The sequence below is a fragment of the Rana temporaria genome, chromosome 2, assembly GCF_905171775.1.
Source record: "Rana temporaria chromosome 2, aRanTem1.1, whole genome shotgun sequence".
Classification (NCBI taxonomy): domain Eukaryota; kingdom Metazoa; phylum Chordata; class Amphibia; order Anura; family Ranidae; genus Rana; species Rana temporaria.
The window spans coordinates 391,864,886-391,882,258 of record NC_053490.1 but is presented as its reverse complement, the minus strand read 5'-3'; the positions used below and the strand labels follow the sequence as shown (position 1 = coordinate 391,882,258).

Genomic DNA, 17,373 nt, shown 5'->3' with positions numbered 1-17,373 from the left:
TCGCTCCAATGCTGCATCTGTCCCCCGCCACCAGCTCTAAGTCTGAGACTCACTGGAGCGCTGGGCTGTGGAAGGGGTAATAGCGGCTGGCTCAACTTCTTAGTGGCTCACTGAGAGGCTGAGCCATGTGCCGGTCCAGGGTTGTGGGCAGATCCTGATTCCTGACCATATTTTGCAATCTTTCCCCAGCCTGGACCGGCTCTGTGTCACTGAAGTGCAGAATGAACTGCACTTGTGAACCACAGGAGAAGTACAGCCAAACAAGCTTTGGCTGTACTTCTCCTTTAAAGAAAAGTAATCTTTCTGAAAGATAAAGGTTGTGCAAAAGCAATGGTATAAACTGCTTCTAGACTACAGGTTATAATTATTTCATGTTTACATGTCAATGGACTATTAGGATACAAAATCCTGGCATTCAATGCCACCCTGATTTATTTATTCAATGGATGTATTCACATTGTAAGTTCTCTGATAGAGGGACCTTCTTTGTATTTTCATTTAAAAAATTTCAAGAAATTCATTCTGTATTTATGTATTACTTTATCCCATAGAGCTCTGAGCACAGGTTATGCAAGGGTTGTATGATTATATACATGTATTTGTTTATAAACTGCTGTGTAAGTATTGCTGTTGCTTAATAAATTGCATTACAGTTATATCATGTCTTTCTGTCTATTTATTAGGGCTGTTACTGATTAAAATTTTCGTGTTCGATTAATCCATTTTTTTAAATCGATTAATCGACTAATTTTGATTAATTATAACGCACATACGTGTAGCGCTACCCCCGAAGGAGCCGCTGATTGAATTTGGGATCAGCGTATTAAGTTACCTCTATGTGATGTCTAGGGTGAAGGTAGTGAGTAGAGCAGTAATCAAATGTCCAATCTGTAGATGAAGTTTTCTGAATGCTTTATTTCCTGGTCCAACACGACCAACACATCAACTTAAGGTAGACAGAATAGGTTGATGAAATCAGAATAACATTGCAGTATCAGGCTTTGGATATGGAAAGCAGTCCTGCCTTCTGTAATTGTGTCAGTACGTTGCCACTCTAGCCAGAGTGGGTGAAGTGACCCCGGACAGACCTCTGCCACAGGCCTGGCAGCCGGAGCGTCACTTTAGGTTGCTGGAAGGAACAAGTCTCTGCCACAGACTTGGCTCTGATTGGATGTTTGAGGCCTCTGCCACAGGCCTAGTACAAGATTGAGTTGAACGACAGAGCAAATCCTCCCAATAAATTGTTAGGGTCACCGGTTGACAGAATAAGTGTACCTGTCAATGTCCGGTCACCAGATCCCAGATGGTTCGTTTAAGCTATTTTGGATCACCTGCCTCCGGGTTCTCCTCAAGCCGATCCCCCACCAAACGGCATACAGCCTGGAATCTCCTCAGTAGAAGTGGGGACCCAGTAAGTCACTGGGGCCCCTTGGTAGCATCAGTTGCTCCAGGCCAGGAGGGCCCAGAGTCAGGAACTCTGTGTAGCACGCGACCCCAGGCCAGGTAGGCCATAATGGTGGGGCCTGTGATGTGCGCACACCCTAAAGGTGGGTGCCGCACCTGGAACCAGGAACCCGCGAAGAACCCAGAACAATGGACTCCGCCACAGAAATACCCCTCCCCAGCATGCACAGCAAGGTCCAACTCCTCTCATTGGCTGCTGGGAAGAAGTGGCTCCGCCTGGATCCCTCTGGTGATCCAGGGATGAAACCATATCTCTGGACGCACAGACTGACCCACAGGACAATCCAGGATTTGGCGACAGCCAAATTTATCAAAATCAAGAATGAGAGCAACATAACTCTCTCATTCCCCCACTAAATTTACCATAGCGTCCTTTCTGAAGGTAAAGGGGCGCTACACACATTTTTCGGATCACCACCATATATAGTCCCCACTGTAATATCCACAGACATCTCCCCCACTGTAATATCCATAATCACTTCCACTGTAATATCCACATTTACCCCCACTGTAATATCCACAGACATCTCCCCCACTGTAATATCCACAATCTCCCCCACTGTAATATTCACAGACATCTCCCCCACTGTAATATCCACGATCACCCCCGCAGTAATATCCACAATCTCCCCCACTGTAATATCCACAGACATTTCCCCCACTGTAATATCCACAATCACCCCCACTGTAATATCCACAGACATCTTCCCCACTGTAATATCCACAGAATATCCGCGTGTATGTGCAATTAAATAGCACACATGCACACATGCACTAACAGCAACTGCGTTTATGTGCAATTAAATAGCACACGTGCAGTAACAGCAACTGCGTGTATGTGCAATTAAATAGCACACATGCACTAACAGCAACTGCGTTTATGTGCAATTAAATAGAACACGTGCAGTAACAGCTAATGCGTTTATGTGCAATTAAATAGCACACGTGCAGTAACAGCAACTGCGTTTATGTGCAATTAAATAGCACACGTCCACTAACACTGAGTATTATGTTTAGGTGTAAACTAAACAGCATGCAGGCAATACAACACGTTAGAGCACTGCAGCTAGCCCAATCTACTGCCTAACAAATAGGAATAGCTGATCTAGCTAAGCTATACAGTGTATAAATATATGTACAATGCTAGGATGTAAATATATCCTCTACACACTGTAAATTTAACTAAACTGACTAGCCTGCCTGCTCTATCTATCTATTTGGTAGAAAAGACACTGGGCCGGATTTAGATAGAGATACGACGGCGTATCTCTGAGTTCCGTCGGTCGGATCTATGCGGCTGATTCATAGAATCAGGTTCCGCATAGATCTCCCTAAGATCCGACAGGTGTAAGTGACTTACACCGTCGAATCTTAGGCTGCAATTCCAGGCCGGCCACTAGGTGGCGTTTTGTTTTTTTACACGCGCCGAATATGCAAATGAGGATTTCCGCCGATTCAGAAACGAACGACCGCCCGGCGCATTTTTTTTACGTCGCTTGCGTTCGGCTTTTTCCGGCGTATAGTTACCCCTGCTATGTGAGGGGTATCCTATGTTAAGTATGGCCGTCGTTCCCGCGCCGAGTTTTGAATTTTTACGTCGTTTGCGTAAGTCGATTCAGAAAAGAGCTGGACGCAAGTTACGCTCACGCCGAAACCAATGACGTCCTAGCGACGTCATTTGGAGCAATGCACGCTGGGAAAATTCGCGGACGGCGCCTGATTTAAATTGTAGACGCCCCCTAGCCGGGGATTTACGATACGCTGACGCAAGTTTTGAGGTAAGTGCTTTCTGAATTAAGAACTTGCAGCGGCGGATCGTAAATCAGATAGGTTTACGCGGATCTAAAGATCCGCTAACCTATCTGAATCCGGCCCACTGTGTCTCTCTCTATATCTCTCTCTCTCTCTAACTGAATGACTGTCTGATGTGGTCTGTATAGTAACAATGCCGCAACACACTACACGCGGCCGCCTTGCAGGCGGCCTTATATAGTGTGAGGCGTGTACTAAACCCCCTGAGCCATAATTGGCCAAAGCCAGGGTGGCTTTCGTTTCTTGCGCGCTGTGATTGGCCAAGCATGCAGGGTCATGGTGCATGCTTGACCAATCATCAGCGCGCAATGTCGCAGTGAATTATGGGCCGTTGCGCGTCACTCGAATTTGGCGGGAATGACCCATTTTGTTCAAAATTCGTCGAACGTACGAACAGACAATGTTCGAGTCGAACACAAAGCTCATCCCTAATACCAGGATTTACGAAGTCACCCGGAAAAATTCTTCAACTATACATTAATGTCCATTGCTAAGTAAGTATGTTTTTAAAGGGTATGTAATGTGTTTGTTGTATTATGTCAAGGTTAGTATGGGTCATCTTTTTGGTTAGGGTGAGGGTCAGGTTAGGGTTTGCATCAGGTTAGGGTCAGGTTAGGGTTAGAGTCATAATAAAGTTGTGTTTTCTGCACAATGGTGTCATGTACACTGAAAATACTTGATTTTTAGTTTCTATAATCTTCTACAAATCCTTACACCACATCTTCAGCTGCAGGACACAGCATGGCAGAAGCCAGTGTCACCTACCAAGCGACTGCTACGCTGTAGTGAATACCCTAATCCACTAAGCTACATACATACATATATTAATCACACAAATATAAATAATACATCCAAATCAAACCTACATACCTATCAAACTACATACAATCAATATCTGTTCACACATAGCCAACATTACAGTATAAGATATAAGGTTAAAGTATAAATGGCTGATAATTGGGTTGCTCATAATGGGCTACTCTAAAACTGTCCATGATCAGGTTGGTGCTCCTCTGGATAGGTACCTGCTTTATCAGGGCAGCATAGCCATAGCCAAATTGTATTCATTGGTGCCCCCAAATTTTCTCTTCTGAGCTAGTTGCGCTATGGCCCTATCTGTCATCACCCTCATCAGCAGTCTGCCTTGCCTGCTTCCTGCTACATGAGATTCTGCCTGCTGCTGGATCCTGTATACTGCTCAGAAGTTTGTGCCAATGTGTCATCTTGTGTAGATGTTTAATCTAAATTTTCACAAATGCCTTCGGAAAGACTTCTTGATGATTCAGGTATTTGAGGCGAAACACCTTGAGGCTCCCATTTGTCCTCCTGCACCTCATCATCATCAAAGTTGGATTTGGTTTTGAAAAGTGAGATATCAATTACTTTTTGATTTTTTTTATTTAGTTTAGGTAGGGGTTATAGCTAGTATTAGCTCACAGGTTGAAGCTGTTGTTATGGTCATTATTTAAGTATACATTAGGGTTAGATGTTTATAATACAATACAATAGGGTTTTTTCTTTAGCATGCATTTACTTACTCCCTCAGCTGCATATATGGCCAGGGGATATTGAGTAGAATTTAATGACAGTATGGCACATGATAGGATGCCCTCACCCTGCTGCAACTCTCTTTTTTGGGGGGATTTTTAGTTTGAGCTTGTATTTATCACGTACACTGTGCCCTTCTTCAGCTTGTTGACTAAAAAAAACAAAAAAACATTTTTATAAATTTCTTTAATTTTTCCAGGTTTCTAGGTACAGTACATTTTTATGCATCTCTACATTTTAAGTTCCTGCTTGGAAAATCCACATTACACTACATCATCATAGCAACATGTAAAGCAATTTGGAGCACATTACAAGACATGGTAATTCCAACTTCCACAGAAGCAAAGTTGGAAGAGATTGCAGACCTGTTTTGGGAGCGAACCATTTTCCCAAACGGCTTAGGAGCTTTGGATGGAAAACACATTAGGGTTGTGATGCCACACCAGTGGAAGTAAATATTTAATTACAAAAAATATTTATTCGATTGTTTTTCTAGCTGTGGTTGATGCTGATTACAAATGTACATATATTGATGTAGGAACCTATGGTAGCAGCAGAGATTCAGCCATCATTCAATGCAGCACATTTTTGAAAAGGTTGAGGAATAGTCAACTTTGTCTTCTACATATAGGCCATGGCCCGGCACAAGTGAGTCTGCTTAACCTTTTGTTTGTTGGAACTGAGGCTTTTGGAATAGGGGAACATCTAATGCACCCTTTTACTCAGAGGCCTGAGTCCACAAAAACACATCTTTAGTTACAGACTCCTTGCAAACAAGTGGAGAATACTTCATGTATGCAAGAATTTAGATGTTTAGAATGCAGTATGTGTTGTTAAGGCTACCTGGGCACTGCAGAACTAGGTGAGTCGAAGAAAGGGATTCAAGTTAGAGGACGGTATGCTCCACGGCTCCTAATAAACACAATGGACTGGTAACAAGAGGTTCTACAAGTGCTCTACAGGAAAAAAAATGGATGTGTTATTTATGTCTCCTGAGGGTCAAGTTCCCTGGCAGAATCAATTTGCTTAATTGTTTAGAAGATACCAAACACTCTTTCTGTTGTTATAGTATGATATTCTATGAGCTTCATGTGACCATATTTGGTACAAAATTAAATCTATTCTGTGAATTTTGTTTTGTAATTGTTCTATAAATTACAATTTTCTTTGTATTTAACAATGGATATGAAAAATTAATAAAAACTTTTATTTAATATATGTGTATGTTTCTTGCAGTTGCTACATCAGCATAGGGAGAAAGAAAGTCCTGACCCTAGCCCCAACCCTAAACTGACCCAGACCCTGATCCTACAGTGACCCTATCCCTACAATGACCCTTACCCTGAGCCTACACAGACCCTGACCCTATCCTAAACTGGCCCTAACTTAACCCTGACCCTAACCATAATGTAAATCTAACCAAACTCCAACAAAACCCTAACCTAAACTAACATGTGCAAAATGTTTCTGCAGTGTTGCACAAAAGCAGTGGCATATGGTAAGACTGGAGAACTATGCATACTACTCACCGTTTTCTATTCTCTGGCTGATTGCTGTTCCTAGTTGATAACAACCTTTGCTGCACTTTCCCTTCAGACTAGGCCCTTCATATGGTTGTTCGTATAGTCTTTCTTCTTATTTTCATTCAGAATCTTATGTGCTCAAACATGGCCCAGAAAGTCCTCAATGTCCAGACAAGCTAAAAATCTGACATGCAGTTTGTGCTCTGCACACACCCCACTTCCTTACACTCTTCTATCCCCCAAAGATGGCCGATGGTATGGTTGCCTTTGAGGGGAAAAACAAATCACGAAGCAAACTTTTTTCCTTGACTTGCATTGCGTTGCACTACATTGACCTGTGTTTTACATGTGCTGACCTGCACTAAGCTACAATGCATACATGTTGCATTGTAACGTAATGCAGTGTTGTGAAAGTGAACATTACACATAAGAAACAATTGTTTTTTAGGTGCCTTTGCATTGACCTGCATTTTGCAGCTGTGCTAAAATGCTGATTAACACACTAGTGTGAATAAGCCCTAATAGAGCCCAAAGTCTGCTATTCAAAATGTAAACAAATCATGGCTGCTCTGGTTTACATGCCGATACCGCTGTGCTACATATAATGGTGGCAGTAAAAGGGTAAAATAGTGACAACAGTGAAATATGCCTGGGCTTTGCAATGTGCATCAACACAGAAGCTTATAGTTTCTTTTGGGAGATCATGTGACAGGGTGATTACAAGCAAACAAAATGGCTAGATTTGGCCTGTTTGCCAACAGGAATCTCTAACTCCTACTGCAGGCAGATCATTCATTAAGGCCCCTTTCACACTGGGGCAGGAGGTGCTGGGGCGGTAAAGCGCCGCTATTTAGCAGCACTTTACCATTGGAATTGCGGCGGTATTTGGCTGCTAGCGGTGCGGTTGTCCCCCCCGCTAGCAGCTGAAAAAGGGTTAATATTGCCCGCAATGCGCCCCTGCAGAGGTGCATTGCCGGCGGTATAGCCGCAGTTTCCCATTGCTTTCAATGGGAAGGAGTGATGGAGGAGCGGTAAACACCCTCATTTTTCACGTTCCAAGTTTTGTCTTGTTAGCTTGGCAGGCATCATTCACTGTGATTGTCGTGGATCTAAATCGATTTGTGATGTAATTAACAAGTTGCACTGTGGGACATGTATTTTCTTTTAACCACTTAAGGACCGCCGCACGACTATATACGTCGACAGGATGGCACGGCTGGGCACATGTACGTATATATAAGTCCTCTTTAAGAGCCCAGCCGTGGGTCGCGACCCGGTCCGAAGCTCCGTGACCCCACCCACTGGACCCGCAGACCCGATCGCCGCAGGTGTCCCGCGTTCAGGTCACAGGAGCTGAAGAACGGGGAGAGGTGAGTGTAAACATAGGACCGCATTTATTGTTCAATTGAACCGTTTTTTAATGGTTCAATTGAACAATGAAAGCCGCCCTATACTGCTGTATAGACATGTTTGTTATTTAAAAAAAAAATCATTTACAACCACTTTAAATTGTATAGCCGGGACCGCAGTCTACCTGTTGACTGCGGGAAGGTGACAAGTAGATCACCATTGTCGTTGGGGTCCTGACGACCCCCACTGGTTCCTCCCTGTACCATGCCCTCCAGACCCCTCGATCATGCCCTCCAGGCCCCTCTGTACCATGCCCTCCTGCACTATGCACTCAAGATCCCCCTGTACGATGTACTGTGCCCTCCAGGCCCCCCTGTGCTGTGCCCTCCAGACCCCTCTGTACCATGCCCTCCTGACTCCCCTGTACCGTGTCCTCAAGAACCCCCTGAACAATGTCCTCCTGCGCTATCCGCTCCAGACCCCCTTGTACTCTGCCCTCTAGACCCCCATGTACCTTGCCCTCCAGATTTACCTGTATCATGCCCTCCAGATCCCTCTGTGCTGTGCCCTCCAAACCCCCCTCTACCATGCCTTCCAGACCCCCCTGTACTGTGCCCTTCAGATCCCACTGTACCATGTCCTCCAGACCCCCCTGTACCATGTTCTCCAGACCCCACTGTGCCATGTCCTCCAGACCCCCTATGCCATGCCCTTCTGACCCCCCTGTACTGTGCCCTCCAGACCCTATTGTACTGTGTCCTCTAAACCCCACTGTACTGTGCCCTCCAGACCCCACTGTACAATGCCTTCCAGATTTCCCTGCGCTGTGCCCTCTAGACCCCCCTCACAGTGGCCTCCAGACCCCCCTGTACTAGGCCCTATTGACCACTCTGTACTGTGCCTTTCTGACCCCCCTTTACACTGCCTTGCTGACCCTCTGTCCTGTGCAATACAGACACCCTGATCTATGCCTTGCTAGTCTCTCTCCTGCTCACCCTAGTCATCTGCCCTACTGACCACTTTACACTGACCTACATCCTACTGACCTCTCTACAGTGTCCTACCTACTACTGGCCTCTGTAAACTGCCATACCTACTACTGGCCTCTGAACACTGCCCTACTTACTACTGACCTCTGTACACTGCCCTGCCTACTACTGACCTCTGAACACTGCCCAACCTACTACTGACCTCTGTAAACTCCCCTACCTACTACTGACCTCTGTACACTGCAATGGATCTTACTGACATGTGTGCACTGCCCTACTTTCTACTGACCTCTGTACACTGGACACTGATAGAAGTCACAAGACGACTATATACTGCTAAAGAGAAAGGGTATTTAGCTGTTTATATTTACTAAAGTTATTGCATTTTCGTGTTGTGTACTGTGGGAGACCAGATATAGTGAATACAGGGTCTTGGGTTTAGTATCACTTTATTGCTTGAGTAAGTAAAAATGTAACTTCTTTAGCCATGCCCCCGTAGGGGTTGCTGAATGTAGTGGTTCATCTGTCACCCTGCCCAGCCAGACATCCATCTCTCAGTCACTCAGAGACATAGAACAGTCCATGAACTTTTTTTTTTTATAATTCCTTTATTTTCAAAAAATGTATAGCTGACAAACAGTACAGAATACATATAGCATCAGTAAGACCCCATTCACACCTGGGCATTTTGTAGCTTGAAGCCTGAAGCTACAAAACGCTGGAGGGGAAAAAATCTATTATTCTCTATGGAGATGGTTCACATCTCCACTACAAAACGCCTGAAGCCAGAAGTTCAAAAATGCCTGAAGCTCAAACAAGTTCTGGGACTTTTTTTTAGGGCAGATTTGTGCGTTTTTGTGTTTTTAATGTGGAAGGATATGTGGAGGGAGCTGAAGGTTCAAGTTACCAAACTTCAGCCTCGAAACCTGAATGACTTGGAGAGGATCTGCAAAGAGGAGTGGGACAAAATCCCTGTGTGCAAACCTGGTGGCCATTTTGGGAAGGAGGTAAGCGGTTCCGTTAGGAAGAAGATAAGATAATCCGCAAAGGCAGCCACCTTGTGGGACCCCGAAGATTTGTGATAGCCAGAGATGCCCACATCTGCCCTTATTCTACAGAGAAGAGGTTCCAACGAGAGTATGAAGATCAGAGGAGACAGGGGGCACCCCTGCTGCGTGCCATTGCAGATGTTAAAGAAGTCAGACCTTGTCTTATTGACTTTGGCCACTGCAGTGGGGTGAGAGTAAAGGGACAGTATCCATCCCAGCATTGAGGACCGGAGGCCGATGTGTTCTAAAGTGGCCCATATAAAGGACCAATCCACGCAGTCAAAGGCCTTCTCCGCGTCCGCAGACAGCAGGAGAAGGGCCCACCTGGATGTCCTGGCCGCGTGGATCAAGTTTACCACTCGGATGGTGTTATCCCGTGGCTCCCTCTGCGGCACAAAGCCTGCCTGGTCCCTGTGGATAAGACTCGGTATGTGGGGGAGTAGCCTGTTGGCCAAGACTTTGGCAAACAACTTCAAATCCATGTTCAAAAGCGCTATCGGTCAATAGTTCCCACATTGTAGCGGATCTTTCCCCTCCTTAGGGATAAGAGAGATGTAAGCTCTCAGAATGTCAACCGGAAAAGAGTCACCCTTCGGAATAGAATTTAGGGCAGATACCAAAGGTGGGGACAGCGTATCAAAAAAGGTCTTGTAGTACGTCGGGGTCAGGCCATCTGGGCCAGGGGCCTTCTTCGGCTTTGAGGTGGGCAGGGCCACTCCCAGCTCCGCCACCGTGATGGGCTCCTCCAGCTCATCCTGGGCCGCACTCTGAAGTGAGGGCATGCCAGAAGCGGCTAGATACAATTGGGGAGTGAGTCTGTCACCCACGATGGGATCACATAAGGCGGGCTTGTCCAGGTTATAGAGCCCTTCAAAAAAGGAGTGAAACTCCGTCGCCATGTCCGACGACGTATTCAGCTTTCGCTGAAGAGTCCAGGATATGAGAAATGTAAGTCTCCACGCGCGGGCCTCTCAAAACCCTAGCCAACAGCGAGCCCGGTTTATTGGAGAATTCATATATAGTGCAATGTGCCCAGGCCAATATTTTGCTTTGTTTTGTGAAATAGAAGCAAGCCTACTACAGGGCGGCTCACCTCACCAGGTTGGTGGACTGGCACTGCCATGCAGGGGTGAAGCATTGGGTGGCCATGGAAATGGAGGACTCTGGGGACACAGCCAAGAGCTGGCCCTGGATCTCCACACCTTTGCCGAGGGATCTCACAAAATTTAAGGAGATCCTGAAAGGTCGAACGAGCAAGACTAGCCTTGTGAGAACACTCCAGGATACGTATTAGGGCGAGAAGTTCTTCTGTGCGACGGGTTCTCTCCCGCGGGCACCGATTTTGATCAGTGTGCCACTGACAACCGTCATGGTTGTGGTTATGGGCCTCCCAAACCACCAGAGAGTTGGTAACTGACCCAGCATTGATGGTGAAGTAATCCCGCAGAGTGGTCAGCAGCTCAGAGTAAATGTCCTCAGAATGAAGCAGGGCTTCATTTGGCCTCCAGGACGGAGGAGACCGGGACACTGGGCCTAATTGGAGTCATGTGAACCGGCGCATGGTCCGAGAATGACATCACGTCGATGGAGGCGGACACCACTCTAGTTAGGTCTTTATGCGTACGAGTGGTGGACCTGAGAAAAAAATGTGTAATCCCGCTCCTGCAGATTAAGCATTCGCCAGGGGTCCACCAGGCGTAAAGCATGCAGGTCGGCCTTCAAGCGTTTCAGCCAGGAGTAGGAGAGATGGGAGGCGCCGCGCGAGACATCAAGAGATGGATCCATCGCGAAGTTGAGGTCCCAGCCGAAAATAAGTATCCCCTCAGGAAGGAGTCTCTGCAGGAATTGCGGATGATCCACATTAGGGAAGTACACGTTGGCAAAATTGACCCACACATCAAACACCGTCCCCTTCAGTAGGAGAAAACGACCCTGTGCATCCGACCGCACCGATTTAGCCAACAAGATGCTAACCCCCTTAGACTTAGATATCAGGGAGACACTGTGGTATCCTGCCGGGAAAGTCCCATTAATCAATTTGGGAATACTGTCACCACGAAAGTGGGTTTCCTGTAGGAAGGCAACTTGAGTTTTGCCTTTGCGCATGTCAGCCAGAAGCCACGAGCGTTTTTCTGGAACGTTCGGGCCACGCACATTAAGGTAGGTGACCTTGAGGAGACCCATGATGCGGCCTGGAAGGCAGGGAAGGCCTAAAACGAACACGCAGAGAGGCCCCTATCCGGAGGTTCCCCCCTGGTCCTGCCAGGGGGAAAAAAAGTCGGGGAGAAGTAAGAGCAGAAAGAATCTGTAGTAGGGGGCGAGGGAAGAAAGAGGATGGAGGGAAGGAGAGGGGGGAGGGTGAGAAGTGGAGTATAGCCAGTTTCAAACGTGAATAATTAGTGGTCCCCTGCTAGGTACACAAGGTGCCTTCACAAAGGTCCGCCCTAACCGGGAGCACAAGTAAGTCAGTAGAGAAAATAAACTATGCATGTGGAGATGCAGGGGGTGAGAGCACTAAGAACCATATGATAAGTAACATGAGAGCAAACAAAATCATAATAAAACATGACACACCATTAACCAAAAACCTGAGCTGTAAATCTGAACACCAATTCCTGGGATCACACGTGATGGCACTCTGAGAGGGGGTGCCGCAGCCCAGTGGGGCCCAGTATGGGCAGTCGGCCCTACAGGGTAGAACAGGCACCAGAACCCGGCACCCCATCCCAAAGCACCAGAACCAAAAACAACTTCTATACAGAACCTTTGCTGTCAGGCAAGACCCAACATCCCCCCGCCCACCATACATGAACTTTGTTTTTGTTTTTTATTAAGGGGATTAAACTTGAGTGGGAAATGGAAATTATGGCATACCTAGGAAATTTCAGCACAACTTGCTTGGGACTTCTATATACACTCTAGTATATACACTCCAGTTTTCTCTCCAGCACAAACTCTTGCTTAAGACCTTTTATCCTTCACTCCTCCAGCACTTCACTTGCTGCAGATTGTTATTTCACCAGCACTTCTCTTGCTGCAGACTGTTACTCCTCCAGACTAGCTAGCGCCACATGGTTAAGCCTGACATTACTTCAGTCAGGCCTCAATGAACTGCCTTTTGCGGGCAGGGACCTTGGGCCCCTGTGGTGTAGAAATAGTTTAGGTGCTAGCTGTCCTCTACTCTTCAGGCCCTGACAACCAGTCTGGCTGCAAAGACCTTTCTCCACTGCCCTTTTCACTCTCTTCTGGTTCTGAACCCATCACAACTGTAATTTCCCAGTTCTCTCAGACGTGCCTCCCAAGTCCTCTCGACTGTGCTCGCTCACCAGCCCTCCTGGCTGCAGCCAGTTGTCCTCCCTGGAGACTCTGATGCCCTGTACACACAATCGGTTTGTCTGATAAAAACGGGCCGATGGACCGTTTTTATCGGACGAACCAATCGTGTGTGGGCCCCATCGTTTTTTTTTCCCATCGGTGAAAAAAAAATAGAACCGGTTTTAAATTTTTCTTATTGTTAAAAAAACAATAGAAAAAAAACAATCGTCTGTGGGGAAATCCATTGGTCAAAAATCCACGCATGCTCAGAATCAAGTCAACGCATGCCCGAAAGCATTGAACTTAATTTTTCTCAGCACGTCGTAGTGTTTTACGTCACTGCGTTGGACACGATCGGATTTTTAACCGATGGTGTGTAGGCAAGACTGATGAAAGTCAGCTTCATCCGGATATCGGATGAAAAAATCCATCGGTTTAGATTCCATCAGATATCCGTTAATGTGTACAGGGCATTAGTGTTCTCTCCCACTGTCCTCTACTTGCTTACTCATGTGCCTCTCCTTCCAGGATCTCTTCACTCCTCCTGGATGCACCCGTACCCCGGTCCAGGGTCACCCCCCCCCCCAGACTGGGGAGCTCACCGTGGGCCCAGACAGCCTCCACAATCTTTCACTCCAGCTCTTCCACCCGACAACTCCCCAGCTGGGCTGACCCTGGATATTTAAGGAGGCCTTGCCCCCTGCCAATGCAAGTTGGGGATTGGTCAAGGCTCATTAGAATACCCTTCCCCAAATGGCAAACACCTTCCTCTTCCTGAACTAACAGTCACAAACTTAACTTGTAACGCAAATCCCAAGTTTACTTTTATTACGGTCATCTTCTAAAAGTTGATCAACCCAACCCCCAGCAACCCCATTATGTTTTTTACTTCCCTGTCCACGTTCCACAGAGTTATGCACTGTGCGACTACTGGGAGCTACACAGCCTCTTCATAATACGTTTCCTGGCTGGGCACCGCTTCTGTCATGCATGCCTCTATTTATTCCTATAAAAAAGCTGTTGACCATTGATTTCACCTTGGTAAGAGGCTATAAACTCATGTGGAGAAGCAATCTGCAGCAACACTGCCTGTGTACATATTGTACAATCTCTGATGTATGCGTTTACAGGGTAGGGAGCCTGGTGCTGGTAGTTATTGCCACAAGGTTCCCATTGCTGTGTAAAAGTACACCCCTAATCATTAACCTTTAAAGTAAGCCCTTATAGGTAGATTCACAGAGAGCGGGCGCACATTACGCGGCCGTAGCGCAAACAATGTACGCTACGCCAACGCAGGACAGAGAGGCAAGCATGGAATTCACCAAGCCAGTGCTCCCCACGCTGTGCTGGGTTTCAAGGCGTACGCCGGCGTAGGTGGAAGTGGGCGTGAGCCATGCAAATGAGGCGTGACCCCATGCAAATGATGGGCCAAGCACCAGACAGATACGTATCACAAACTGCGCATGTCTGCTGCTGGGTTACACCTCCTTTATGGGGAATAACTTTACGCCGGACGTACAACTTACGCGCACTGCGTAGGGCGCACGTATGTGAATCGCCGTATTTCCTACATTTGCATATTCGAATGGCTAATCAATGGGAGCGCCACCATGTGTCCAGCCTAAATGTGCTCCCACCCTACATCGGTGTAGGCAAGTTATGTCGGCGGGATGAAGCCTGTTTTTAGGCGCATCTTAGTTTGTGGGTCCGGCGCACAGATACGACGGCGCACATTTACACTTACGTCGGCGTATCTTGTTATACGTCGGCGTAAGTGCTTTGTGAATCTGGGCCTTAGTATGTAACTTCGAGTTAGGCAGTATGCGTCATGCAAGTTACAAAGACAATATACCCCAGAGAGGGATACATATAGAAATAGAAAAACATTAAAAAAAACATTCAGTTCTGGCAGCTTTAGGCTAAGTATCATAGTGGAATGGGCACATGAGTCGCTAATTTTACATCAAATGTTTCAAACTACAATGCCGCACCCAGGTGCTTTTTTTTAAAGAAAGCCGCAAAGCATTTTTTCAGGACCTGTATATAAGAGACAGGCTACTCATACTCAGAGCTAGCCAGCACCAGATTCTTTAAGGTAACAAAACCTGACCAACAACTAAGTTCGGGGAAGCCGGTCACAGACTCTGATTATTTGGACGTATTTGCTGTAAGTATGTTAGCTATTTTTTATTAACTTCCAGATGGGCATCTAAGAATGGGAAACAACATGATGTACATATACTGTATATGCTTTTTTTTTTATTGTATTTATTCATTTCTAATTCATTACTATGGGGTACCTTGAAGGAGTGCATGACTATAGTGCTTAACATAAAATGAGCAATACAATTTACAGCTGTGAATGGAAGAACAGAATTGGGGATCTTTTTGGGAGATCTCTCAAATCTATCATAAACAATTTTTTTTAGTGTTTCTGCAAGAATTAACCCAAGAGTTAATAGTGTCAGGCTGACAGGGGAAAAAATATAAGCCACAAAAGTCTAGCCTGCACTTTTCAAGTATTCAATAAATTAGCCTTTAAACGGTAGAAATTAACACTTAAGGAATACTTATAAAGCAGTCAATGTGACAAATATTTACTCCTTTACAATTATTTCTTATAAGTTAATTTATGCCTTTAGAAGCAAATTCATTTAATATTGATCAAAAATTCAAGCTATTTGTTTTACAGTGATTGATTGAGTGAGTGAATGTTTGGTGAATACCACAATTACTGCTTTAGGAATATCCCCCTGGGTTTGTATATATGGACGTTTGTTTGCTTTTCTTTCACATTCAACACATTCAACTCTGTGTGAATGCAAAAGCAAGTTGGAGGAATTCAGAAACATATTAAAAGCATTTTATCTAAAATGCAAGCCACTTTCTAAATCACATGGCAGCCTGTCTAGGATGTGGGAAACGCACACATGCTTCAGTATGTTTCTAAAATGGAGTATAGACCTCGCAGCGTATCTGACCATTCCCCTTTGATCGTGCATTTGGTGGTTTCCCAACCCACTGAGCTCCCTAAGGCCCCCTGGAAATTCAATGCCTTTTGGCTAAAATTATTTGATGCTCCTGAGACCATAGAGGAAAGTGTGAGGGGGTTCTTTACTGCTCAGGATCCACAGGGCTCTTGTGTACAACAGTGGGAAGCTTTTAAACTGTTCCTGAAAAGGGTTTTGGTAACGGAAATCAACAAGGTCAAGAAGGCCTCATCTGCGTTTCTGTTGGAACTGGAAGGGAGGGTGGAGGCTCTGGAGGGGCAGTTTGTCCTGGACCCCTCTGACTCGGCCAGGGAGGAGTGGCAGGCTGCTCAATCTGCTTATGAGCGGGTGCTTTCCTCTGGGGCCGAAAAAAAGAGGTTTTTCTCTAAGCAAGCGTTTTTTGAAGAGGGGGAGAAAACAGGCCGCATGCTAGCGCGTATAGCAAATTCACAGCAGAGGTCTCCAGCTATAGGGGCCATAAAATCCAAAAAAGGGCCCATTGTTAGTACACCCGAACTTATCATGAAGGAATTGGCGGGGTTCTATGAAGAACTGTACCGCCCTGGTACTGCCTATGTGGCGGCTGATTTGAAACAATACTTGGGTGGCTTGGCGTTCCCTAGGTTGACGGTAGAGCAGAAGGCGGGGTTGGAGGCGCCCATTACTGTGGAGGAACTTCAGGAGGCGGTGGGACTATTCCCTAACTGTAAGGCACCGGGGGAGGATGGGATTCCCATTGAGGTTTACAAACAACACGCGGAGGTTTTGCTGCCAAGGCTGCTACGGGTGTTTAATGCGGCCCTGGGGGAAGGAGTACTTCCGCCCTCCATGGCAAAAGCAAATATTGTTTTGCTTCTTAAACCGGGCAATGATCCGGTTGAACCAGGGTCCTACAGGCCAATCTCATTGCTGCAATGTGATATAAAGATCTTGGCAAAGGTCTTGGCACTGAGACTGAATACTGTCATAACGTCCCTGGTGCACGGAGATCAGGCGGGGTTTATGCCGAATAAGTCCACTGCCATCAACTTGCGGAGGTTGTTTCTAAACATGCAGTCTGACGCGGATAATGTAGGACACAGGGCCTTGCTGTCCTTGGATGCGGCCAAGGCCTTTGACAGCATTGACTGGAACTACTTGTGGGAGGTGTTGGCGCGATTCGGGTTTGGAGAGAAGTACATAGCGTGGGTCCGTCTACTGTATAGTCGTCCGGCGGCGGCTATCAGGGCCTTCGGGTGTCTGTCCCATGGATTCGCGTTGGGAAGAGGGACGAGGCAGGGATGCCCGCTGTCCCCTCTCCTCTTCGCATTGGCCATTGAGCCTCTGGCCATGG

The 17,373-nt window shown here is 46.3% G+C and overlaps 1 protein-coding gene across 1 annotated transcript in view; it reads left to right on the top strand.

Annotated features, from left to right (window-relative positions):
• The first annotated feature begins 15,111 nt into the window (after positions 1 to 15,111).
• The window catches only part of LOC120927384 (CUB and zona pellucida-like domain-containing protein 1), a 53,231-nt gene continuing 50,969 nt past the window's right edge, over positions 15,112 to 17,373 (top strand). Inside the window, exon 1 of the mRNA XM_040338023.1 lies at positions 15,112 to 15,217. The gene's annotated coding sequence lies outside the window, so the exon portion shown is untranslated. The remainder of the gene's footprint in view (positions 15,218 to 17,373) is intronic.